At 35.1% G+C, this 12,578-nt stretch overlaps 2 pseudogenes; both read right to left on the bottom strand.

Annotated features, from left to right (window-relative positions):
• Positions 1 to 4,315: 4,315 nt before the first annotated feature.
• Positions 4,316 to 5,233, bottom strand: LOC100512952 (olfactory receptor 1165-like; annotated as a pseudogene).
• A 5,164-nt stretch (positions 5,234 to 10,397) lies between these two features.
• On the bottom strand, positions 10,398 to 12,281 carry LOC100512770 (olfactory receptor 1165-like; annotated as a pseudogene).
• Positions 12,282 to 12,578: the final 297 nt, after the last annotated feature.

Raw genomic sequence — 12,578 nt, 5'->3', positions numbered from 1 at the left:
GGTGTTGCTGTGGCTATGGATTATCTGTAGCTCTGATTTACCCCCTACCCTGGCAATTTCCATATGTTTCAGGTGTGGCCTTTATAAGAAAAGAAAATGTCTCTGACCTATGATCTTTCTGATATGAAAGCCTCTCTATAATTTTTGGAACAATCTGTAAGAGCTGGAGATCCCATCTTTTCCAGCTAAAGTGACAGACACCAAAAGAGACCTGACCTGACCTGAAACCAGAAGATCTTGATTAATTTATGGAGTGCTTTATATGGACTTCTGGAATTTTCCTTCTCAGAATGAAACACTCTTTAAGATACCAACAAGTTTAGGTTTGTAATAAAAGTGGCAGTACATTTCAATGAGAATGCAAGTAAAATGGCATTTTTTTTTGGCAGGACATAATATCAAAGAAGACAAAGAAAAAAACTGAAAGCTGAATTCACTGTCTAAACTTTGCCAGATTGTGGGTCTTTTATTTGCCTCCATGACAATGATGATAGAAACTGCAGAGAATTATAACTGGAGTATTACTCACTGGACCACAAAACCATATAATTATTTGAAACACTGTCTCTTGTGTCACTATGGTAAATGCATTTTCTTCTAAATCATTATAGGTAATTACACCACCAAATCTATTTCATTGCTTAACTTTTTAGATTTTGAATTATTGAAATAATACATAGTTGTTAAAGTAAACATGAACTATAGGATTTTAAATAAGGAAAAGAGAACCATCTAGAAATAATCATTAGGGAACAACTAAATTTCAAATCATATATTCAGAAGTAGAGAAGAGAAATTTGGCTAACATACCCTGAAGCAAAGGATGAAGGTGACCATCACTGGTGGTATAAAGTGCTTATAATTTACCACCTGCGACAGACCAGAAGTGATTTGGGAGACATATCAACTTAATGGTCCCTGGACTGGATCCCATAAAATAAAAAGGACCTTACTGGAAAAAAAAAATAAACAAACTGATATAATCCAAATAAAATTTAGATTTAATAATGTAACATTATTTATTTTTAAAAATTATATTTTATTGTACTAAAAACACACAGAAATCTATCTTTTTTTTAATTTTCAGGGTCATACCTGTGGCATGTAGAGGTTTTCAGGCTAGGGGTCAAATTGGAGCTGTAGCTGCCAGCCTACAACATAGCCACAGCAACACCAGATCCAAGCCTGTCAATTATACCATACCTTGCAGCAACACGAGATCCCTGACACATTGAGTGAGGCCAGGGATTGAACCTGCATCTTCATGGATACTAGTTGGATTCATTTCCACTGTGTCACCCCAAGGGAACTCAGAGATATACCCTCTTAAGATATTTTTGTTTTTGTGGCCTTACCAGGCCAAGGGTCAGATCTGAGCCACAGTTGTGACCTACGGTAGAAACACCAGAGCCTTTAAATCACTGTGTGGGGCTGGGGATAAAACCAGTGTCCTGGCACTGCAGAGAGGGAGATGATCCCATTACACCAGAGCGGGAACTCCTTCAGATATTTTTAAGTGCACAATACAGCAATTGTTGACTACAGACATCATTTTGTACAGCACATCTCTAGATCTTATTCATCTTCTTTGACTGAAACTTTGTGCCTGTTGATTTGTAACTTCCCATTTCCCCCTCCACTAGCCTCTGACAACTAACCTTCCCCCCTTTGACTTTATGAATTTGATTACATTATATATACTATATAAATGGAATCACATAGTATTTCTCTTTCTCTGACTGGCTTATTTCACTTAGCAAAATATTTTCAGTGTTCACCCATGTGGTCACATTTTACAGAATTTCCATCTTTTTAAAGCCAAATTATCTTCTGTTTTTTATATATACTACATTTTTTTAAATCCAAAAGTACAGAGATGTCTAGGTTGTTTCCACATCTTGGCTATTGTGAAGGGTTCTGCAGTGAATGTGGGAGAGCTAATACCTCCTTGAAAATTTGATTAGAATTTTTTTGATAAATATCCAGAAGTAGGATTACTGGGTTATATACAATTCAATTTTTAATTTGTAGAAACCCCCATACTGTTTTCCACAGAAGCTGCACAATTTTCATTAATACTAACAATGTACAGTGAGGTGTGATAAAAACTCTCTGAAATACATTTGCATTTTATTTAGTAAACTGAAAATTATTAAAAATAGTAAAATTTATTTTTAAAATATCAATCACATAATAGTCCCATTTTATTGTGTCTCTAATAATACAACCAGCTCTGCTTTATGCGAGCACACCATCCCAGAAGCACTGAAACAGTGTAAATGTAATAAGCAGCCTCTCAGTCTACACCCCAAACTTTGAGTTACTTTGATACTCCCCATTCAGACTTTGTTTTCAGTGTCTGTGGCTGTGAGTGTGCTGGTAATAGGTTGCAGAGTGGTGGTTGGGGGTAGTAAGTAGCATCTCTGAGCACTTATAACTAAATAAGAACTAATTTAGTGAATGTAAACTTACATAATATTTCCTGATATATATTTATATTACATTCATATTTCTGGATATCAATATATACACATATTTAACAAAGACTTAAATAAGACACAAAAATGTTTAATTACCTAGACCACAAATTGGTGTTTGAAGATGTCCAGATTCAAGTACAATCCTCTTCATATAAAGAGAATCTAGAAAATCAGAGCAGCCTTAGGACATACTCCAATCTTAGCAATTATTGTAAGTTTTTTTAATGGCTGCATTAATAGTGAGGATTTTAAACTGTAAACCAAATTGAGGTATTACTACTCATCCACCAACTTGAAAATAGTGAGGTGTCTCATGACAGTATTAAATGGTGGCAAGAATGGGCAATATGTAGAACTCAGATATAAGATGGGTGGGATGTAAATTAAAACATATGCCTTATCTCACAGAATGACAGCTTATGAGCAATGCAGCACATCCTTTTGTAAGAATGTTTCCATTAAAGACAAAAAATAAATACCCGGGAGCAGAATTGCTCATAGTTCCATTTTTAATTTTGGGAGGAACACCTCCATAATGTTTTCCATAGAGTATGTAATAGGCTGCACCAATTTACATTCTCACCAACAGTGCACAAAAGTTCTCTTTTCTTCATCTTTTCCAACACTGTAGAATTTGTAGAAGGAAGGGAGATGGGGAAATTTATGGGATATTGAATAAAAATACACAAAATACTCTGTATGCAATAGATAAGCAACAAGGATATATTGAACAGCACAGGAATTATAGCTATGATGTTGTGATAAGTTTGTTTTTCCTTTACAGGGCTGTACACAGAGCATATGGAATTTCCAAGGCTAGGTGTCCAATCAGGGCTGTAGTGTCAGCTGAAAACATAGCCACAGAAATGCCAGATCCCAGACACATATGTACCCTACAACACAGCTTGCAGCAATACCAGAAGCTTAATCCTTTATGCAAAGCCAGCAATCAAACCTGCATCCTCAAGGGTACTGCATCATGTTCTAAATCCACTGAGTCACAACAGGAATTCCTCTATACTGTACACCTAAAACTAGTATAATACTGTAAATAATCTATAATTCAACATAAGAGAAGTAGCCAATTTCAATTAGTAGTAGTATGAATTAGCAAATTATGATATATTAACTTTATGAAACATGTTTTAGCAATACAAAATGAACTGCTGTTACAGTTAATCACTTACATATTATTTTAAAATAAATAAGCTTGATATGAGAGCATATATACTCTAAAACTTTATATGCATTTGAAAAGGAGACAAAGAGGTAACTTTGAGACTCTCATAACCTATTCTCAGGGGTATTAACTGGAAAGAAAAAGTTCTGAATATGACACAGTCCTTGAAGCAGTTTGCTCCTGGTGGTGTTAGAGAGGCACAACGACTAGAAGGTGTTTATGGAAATGCAAAGTGCTGATAGCATTTTTATATTTAATTTCTTGGAGAAAGTAACATACAGAAATCTTATTCAGAGTTTTGTCTGCTTATTTGTCATATTTCTGCATGTAAGACAGAGAGAGGAAGAGAAAAGGCAAGCAGCAGAAAAGGAGGGAAGAAAACAAGGAAGGGTGATAATTTACAGGCTTCTTTAGAGGAATGTTTGTAAGCCTCATATTCTGGGAGTGATACATAAACAGAATGTTCTTTCTTTTTTTTTCCTTCTGAATTGAAGATAATTTTTTAAAGCACAGTGAGATTTAATGGTCATATATATACACATATATTATCTAATTTTCTCAATAAATTGCAATCCCATTCCTAGAAGAAAAAAATAATAAAAATTAAAATGTATAAACACATTTAAAAAATAACTCCTTCTCTCGCTCATAAAAATTACATTAAGTGAGAAAACAGTGGTTTGGCATTGATTAACTTTCTGATTGATACTTTCATATCATTATTTCTAAGGCTATAGATAAGGGGGTTTAGCATGGGCATCACCACTGTGTAAAACACAGAGGCTATTTTGATGAAGACAAATGATCTTTTGGAGATGGGCACACAGTAAAGAAGAAGAAAGGTCCCATATAAGATGGTGATGGTGATCAGGTGGGGGGGCACATGTGGAGAAGGCTTTTCAGAGCCCGCAAGCAAATGGCATCTTGATAATCGTGACAATGTTGAAAAGATAGGAAGAGAGGTTAGTCAGAAAGCTACAAGCCTCATTGACTGTGGAAATGATAAAACTCAGCATCAGGTTGAAATAAGTGTCAGAGCAGGAGGCAGAGATGATGGCAGAGTACTCACAGCCAAAGTGGTTTATGATGTTAGAACACAGTACAATAGTTCCAAAAGAGAACATGTGAGTGTCAAGAAACAGAACCCACCCCATGAGTAAGCTGAGGCTATCATGAGGGTACAGAGCTTAAGAGACATAGATAGCAACCATGTAGAACAAGTGGTTACAAACAGCCACAAACTGGTCATAGGCCATCACAGCTAACATGAATATTTCCATAATCACAAATGTTTAGCCAAAGGAAAACTGCATCATGCAACCCATGTAGGAGATAGTCCTTATATCCACAGAAGAGTAACAGAAATCAAGAAAGGAGAGATGGCTGAGAAAAAAATACACAGGATGTGGAGCTCAGGGTTGATTCTTATGATCACAATCATACCCATGTTCCCCACTACAGAGACTGTGTAGATGGCCAAGAAGTCCAAGAAGAGGGGTGCCTGGAGGTGTGGGTATTCAGAGACACCCAGGAGGATGAAGGTGATTCCAACACTCTGATTTCTCTTTTCCATCACTATGTTTCCTGGTGGAGATAATCAGAGTCCTTCCTGAGCAACCAACTATGACAGTGCTAGTGGCTATTTTTTTTTTCACTCAGACTAGGGTGGGGCCTGGAACAGGGATGGAGTCTGGGGCTTCCCAGGAAGGCAAATAGGGCCCAATAGGAGCCTGAAGGCTGCACCGTGTGTCTTCAGATGTTTGTGGGAGAGTATGTTTGGGTCTTAATGGATGGACTGGAATGATCTGAGCATTAGGGGTGGCTCATGGAATGCATCTGTTTGTATTTGCTCATCTTAGCTGTTTCCCACTTCCCTCCACATGAATGTTTCTTTAAATAGATCCAATTAATTAAAACTGTTGACTATGACTACAAATTCTCATTTACTATGGCCATTTTAGTTGGCCAAGATGTCTTCTTTTTTACTCACACTTTTCCTCACTTTTGTTTTTCTAGTCACTTTTCCTCTTCAACCCTCAGAAAAGCCCCAGTTTTACATCCTTATAATGATTTCACCAACTGGCTTAACTTTGTTAATGACGCATTTGTTGCATCTTCTAGAGAATATGAACAATATCTTGCAAAGATCTTAGACTTTGTAATATGGTCAACCTGGGTTCAAATTTGGCCCCAGCCACCTATTAATATGTGTCTCTGACAAGTTGTTTAATCTTGCAACTCATTCCATTACCTATAGAAATATGATAATATTATAAGCATTTATTGTTATCATGCAATTTTATATAAGGAATAAGTTTAGATAGCTGTTTTTTAAACATCTAAGATTAAGTTGGTCATGTAGTAAGTGTCATCTCAAAATTAATTTCTTCTTATATTTCTAATTTTATGTTTGAATAAGTACACTCTGAATTTCAAATATATGACTGCAAAATATCCGAGAATACAGCACCAATTATAATTAGATATATGAAGCAGTGCAAATAGAGAATATAACATGAAAAAAATATTTCGGAGATGTAGAGGAAATAGCTATCTTTCCTGATTTTTTTCTAATGCTTTCATATTGGAAACACATTTCAAATATCATTTCAAGCCAACCATGGGTAAACTTTCTTTTCGCCATTTTTCTTCCCTATCCTTATCTGGATTTCTATGATTTTCTTTTCTTCTCAGGTTTAGGTTTTGAGAAAGGCAGTTAGGACTAAGTGAAAGTATTCTTCAAAATGTGATCCCATTTTTATCCCTAGCTACTACCATCTACTCACCTAGGTAGAAATCATCTTTACCTAGCCTTCCTACCTCCACTCTTCAGGACTATCTTTCATTAAATTTTGTTTTAGATTTGTGCTTAAATCCTTAAATATTTTCAAAATTACCTCCTTAGAAATTATTTGAAATCTTAACCCTTCTGTCTGGATTTCTATAATCTCTAATGTCACTATATCACCCAGACTCTTTAATTGATACTCCTTTTATTTCACTTACACCAGAAATTGATCATTTTTATATAAAACACATTTTTATAATTCCATATCTTCATTATATTGACCGCATTGTCTTCTATCCCATCAGATTTTAAGCATTATTACATTTTGATATCAAAATCCTGGCAAAACACTTCCAGACATCTTTGGTAATTAATCCATAAATTAAACTTTACAGCTCAAACCATGCTTCATGGTTTTAACCTGAAAATTTTAATGTGAAGTCTGGCATATTTCTCTACAGTTAATGAGCTTCTTTTTAATATTTTCCTAAAATATTTTTTAAAATTTAGAACAGGTAATATTACTTGAATATCCATCAAGTAAGTTACAGAAGGAAGATTCAAAGACATATGCATTCCAAGAACCTTAGCGATATAAGAATTATAGTGCAGTAACTCATACTTTTATTCTTAACTGAATTAAATGTGTACCATTGTACTGCTACTGGATTTGCAAAGGTGTTTCTCTGCCAAAAATATTGACGTTTCCAGAGTTTCCCACATCAGAATCAATGCATAGCACTAATTTAACAACTCACCAGAACACAGATATTTGTTTTAGATTTATTGACTGAGATATTCTTTGATTTAAACGAGATTCTTGAAAATTATTTCACAAAACACAACTTCTATAAAAAATATTGTAACATAGTTTTAGGGTAACAAAACTTCTTCCAAAGTATATTCCAATAAAGTCTTCAATAAAATTACATTTTTTCTCATTAAAACAATTAATCAGGGACAGCACAGAGAACTTCTCAAGAGTGAGTCAGAATTTCAAACTAAATTTAGGATCATGATGTATATTTGCATCTACCTGAGTGACTTGGGGACTCACACCCCAGAGAATTTTGATGGAGATATTTGTCATGAGCTGCAAAGAAGTCAATTTAAAGAAAATCCTTTATTCCTAATTTAGAACATAATTTATTTAATTTGTTAAATCATACAGGAATGTTGAACGTGCTGATATTCTGATCTTAGAAAAATAAATGTAGCAAGCAACCTATTATCTGACATACTGTGTATTCATCAGAGAAAACATGACTTCCAAAATTCACAGAGAAAATCACAATCATAGTTCAGTAATCCAGCCATAGTACAGTAAGTGCATTATGTTCAATTTCAGTCTTTCCCTTAGTTTTTTATTTAGACATTTGTCTTTTGTAAATAACACATTCAGTATCACATTGAATGTAGATCTGATATTACAGCCTTTGATTTTAACATTGTACCTCAATACTTTCCTCTTTTATTAAACCTCTCATTGAATAATAATTTTTAATGAGGCAGTTGATATATTAGCTGAAAATCCAGTGGCTTAAACAATATTCATTTATTTGTTTACAAATAAATAATACGTCTGAAGGTAGGCATTGAACAAGTGGTCCATTTATTCAAGTTATCTCTGGGCTGAAATCAAGGTGTCAACCTCAATGATCACTATTATTCAAACTAAAACTGCAAATTAAATATTCTATATTAAGTAAGTGGGCAAAATCATAAATGCTGATAATACTGAAAGTGGGTGAAGATGTGGCTCATAATTTTGAACTTTCAAACATTTATTTTAGGGGGTCTAAATCGATGCAATCATTTTGATAAATTTAAAACTAAATAAATGCATAATGGGTCTAGGTATAAATTCCATCTTCATGAGTACATATGCACAGCCTAATGCTATGCATGCTTATCATACTAAATTGAAGCTTTCCAAATGTCCATCAGAGTAGATTAAAGGAAAAAAATCTAAAATATTTATACTATGAAATATTGAAATGAATCAAGGAGTTCCCATTATGGCTCATTGGTTAACAAATCTGACTAGGAACTGTGACATTGCGGGTTTGATCCCTGCCTCTCTCAGCAGGTTAAGGATCTGGCATTGCCATGAGCTGTGATGTAGTTCACAGATACAGCTTGGATCTGGCATTGCTGTGACTCTGGTGAAGGACAGCGACTACAGCTCCAATTGGACCCCATGTGCCATGGGGACCTCCATGGGAACCTCCATGTGCCATGGGTGCAGCCCTACAAAATACAGAAAAAGAAAAGGAAAATTGATTCAAAATTGATCACACTATAAATATGTGCAAAAATATGGATTACTGGGGAAAAAAAGGAGTTCCCATTGTGCCACAGCAGAAACGAATTTTCCTAGGAACCATGAGGTTGCAGGTTCAATCCCTGGCTTTGCTCAGTGGGTTATTGATCCAGCATTGCCATGAGCTGTGGTGTAGGTCACAGACATGGCTCAGATCTGGCATTGCTGTGGCTGTGGCATAGGCTGGAAGCCACATCACGGATTAGACTCCTAGCCTTGGAATCTCCCTATGCCAGGGGTGTGGCCAAAAAAGAAAAAAAAATGGATTACTGAGAAAAATAAATAATAAGATTCTCTCCTTTGTTTTACTTAAGCAGCTGAGTAGATGTGGGTGTCATTTACTGATATGGAGAAAACTGGTAGGTCAGAATTTTTTGGTGATAATGGATGATCAAATAGTACATTTTACTTATATTAGGTTTTGTAATGCTCAGTAATTGATATGCCTCTTTAAAAATAAATTTCATGTTTTATGTTTATTCCATATTATTTTCAATACCTTTCATTGAATTATCATATATTACATAGATACTCAAAAAATGAGTGAGGCAATTTGGAGTTCCCGTCATGGCTCAGTGGTTACCAAATCTCACTAGGAACCATGAGGTTGCACGTTCAATCCATGGCCTTTCTCAGTGGGTTAAGGATTCAGCATTGCTGTGAGCTGTAGTGTAGGTTGCAGATGTGGTTCGGATCCTGTGTTGCTGTGACTCTGGAGTAGGCCGGTGGCTACACCTCCGATTCGACCCCTAGCCTGGGAACCTCCATATGCTATGGGAGCGGCCCTAGAAATGGCAAAAAGACAAAAAAAAATGAGTGAGGAAATTAGAGACTAGGTGATATTTTCAGCATCTTCTTACTTAAAAGCAGATAATAATTTTCATAATGTAAACACCAAGGTCTTCCTTTTGCTTGGAATGAAATAAAGTTTTAAAGAAAAAAGTTGCATTTTCTAGAAGTATCTGAGTCAAAAGATTTAGTATAAAAACCTGAGTTATTTCTAAAACCCTGAGTGCAAGGAGTCCCCATTGTGGCTCAGTAAGAAAGAACCCAACTAGTATCCATGAGGATGCAGGTTTGCTCCCTGGTCTTACTCAGGTAAGGATGTGGTGTTGCTGTGGCTGTGGCATAGGCTGACAGATACAGCTTGGATTTGACCCCTAGCCTGGGAACATTCATATACCATGAGTTCAGCCCTAAAAAGAGCAAAAAAACAAAAACAAAAATCCTGAGTGCAAATTTAGTAAAAACAATTACTATCTGTGTTTGCAGCAGTGTTAGAAAGCACAGCATAAACTAAGACTGACCTAAGTAGTGAGTCAGAAGATACAATATCTCTATTAACACAGAGGTAATTGTAAGGCATCCTGACTACAGAAGAACATGAAAATAACAATATTTAATATTTTAAAACATAGTATATTTACTTAAAATGCAAACTAGCATCATATACATATATATATATATATATGATAAATTATTGGGCATCATTTGAACATAAACACATGTATTTATTTGAATTACATTGAGTGAGAAAGCAGTTTGATATTTATTAAATGCCTGTCTCTTTCACAGCTTTGTTCCTAAGCCTGTAGATAAGGGTTTCAGCATGGGAATCATGGCAGTTCAAAACACATTGGCCACTTTGATCAGTAGCCATGAGGTTTTGGAGCTAGGCATAGAGTAGAGAAGAAGGATGGTCCAATGGAAGATGGTGATGGTGGTCAGGTAGGAGGCACAGGTGGAGAAGGCTTTTTGGAGCTTGCCAGTAGATGGCATCCTGATGATTGTGACAACTATGAAAAGGTAGGAGCAGAGGATGATCAGGATGCTACATGCCTCACTGAAGGTAGAAATGACTAAATAGGTCATCTGATGGAAGTAGGTGTCAGAACAGGAGGCAGAGATGATGGCAGAATACTCACAGCCAAAGTGATTTATGACTAGAACCACAGAAGGATAGTTCCACAAGAAACTCTGTGAGTTTCAAGGAACAGAACCCACCCCATATGTATGTTGCAGCTAACAGGAGGGTACAGAGCTTAGGAGACATAGCAACCATATAGTGCAGGGGTTACAAAGAGTCACAAACTGGTCATATGCTGCCATGGCTAACATGAACATTTCCATAATCACAAATGCACAAAGAATAACTGCATGCATCCTTTGAAAGATATAGTTCTATCTTCCACAACCAAGATTTCCATAAGATTGGGAGTAAATACACTGGAATAACAAAATGAACAGATGATTAAGGAAAAATTCCATGGGTGTGTGGTGTTTGGGATTAATCCTTATGTTTACAATCATACCCAGGTTCTCCACCAGAGTGACTGTGTAGATGATATAGAAAATCAAGAAGAGAGGCTCATGGAGGTGTGGGTATACTGTTTGTTCATCCAAGAGAATGAGTGTAGTCACAGAGCTCTGATTTCCCTCATTCAGCACCATGGCTCTGGATTAAAAAATAATAAAAAGAAGTAACGTTGAGCAGAAGGAGGAGAAAAGGTGGAGTAAGAGAAACTAAGGACAGAACAGCCTAAACTAGTGATGGCAATGTGGTTTGTGTAAATGCATGAGTGTTCTAAAGTTTCAGTTTGGCATATTACTTGACAACTTAACAAAAGTTGATTATGGGAAATTAGATTTATAGTTTAGAATTGCAGTTTCTTGATCTGGTAAATGATAAAAAATAGTAATTATCAACAGTATTATTTTATGTAAATGATACCTAAATGCATATAATACTTAGAGCAATGAATATCCCCATGATAAAATATAATTATATGAGAACATAGACGACACAGAGAGGAATCAGAAAAACTAATTGAATGGATTATAGTTATTTTATGATAATGGCATAAGTGCATTTGGGGAGGTTAAATACTTTTAATACATAAGAGAAAATTTATTTAGGGTAAAAAGTATTGTCATACCTTCACAATTTTGTACTGATATATTGAATGTTTACTATTCTAGGTATGTCCCATTATTACTGACTAATAGAATATATACTTAAGAGAATCTTAAAGTGGTCTCATCAAAAATTCAACTGATAACTATGTTCTCTCCTACTCAACATGTATAATATATAGTTTTCAAAGTGTCTTTGACAGGCAAATTTAAGTTGTTTTAAAAAGGGGTTTATATCGTGGAATCATTTTAATTTTAGATTTTTCCACCCACTTTCATTCCATGATTCACAATTACATCCACTTCTAATCTATTGATATGTAGTCATTTTCCCTTTCTTCTCAAACCCCATCTTATTCTTTCTGACTCTTTTTTGGTCATCTCATATCTTCAATCTTCAACCACGGGAAAGGTAATCAGAGAAAAATTAAAAAGGAGAAATATTCAAAATGTACCACCTTCATTTTTATCAATATCTAAATCATCTGAAATTAAGATTTCATCTATCTTATCAAACTATAGGCCAATCTATAATTAACTTTGTTGACTCTCACTTAGCCTGGAATATACTTGTAGTGTAAGAGGTTTGGAAGGCATTTTATACTAAATAAATCAAATCAAAAATTTTCCTCTTAGATTTCTGTAGGAACTACATACTACAACACTACTTCATTCATAGATGTATTTTAAAATTTTATGGTACAAACACAAGTTATTTATATTTAATCAATCTTCAACTTTTTATCCCTCTGAAATGTCATTTTTTCTCCCACATTGTGTCATTGTTTCACAAATTTCTGCATAACTCTTCCAAGAAAACTTTGCTGGTTAATCTAAATGCCATTTCCTTTGCTGTATTTTCTTTCCACTTATAATATTTATACAACACCTAGC

The sequence above is a fragment of the Sus scrofa genome, chromosome 10 (genome assembly GCF_054392235.1).
Source record: "Sus scrofa isolate SSC_HxYL_T2T_F1_AM1 chromosome 10, Sscrofa_HxYL_maternal_Yorkshire_Landrace_v2.0, whole genome shotgun sequence".
In the NCBI taxonomy this organism is placed as follows: Eukaryota; Metazoa; Chordata; class Mammalia; order Artiodactyla; family Suidae; genus Sus; species Sus scrofa.
This window is presented reverse-complemented; position numbering and strand designations above follow the sequence as displayed.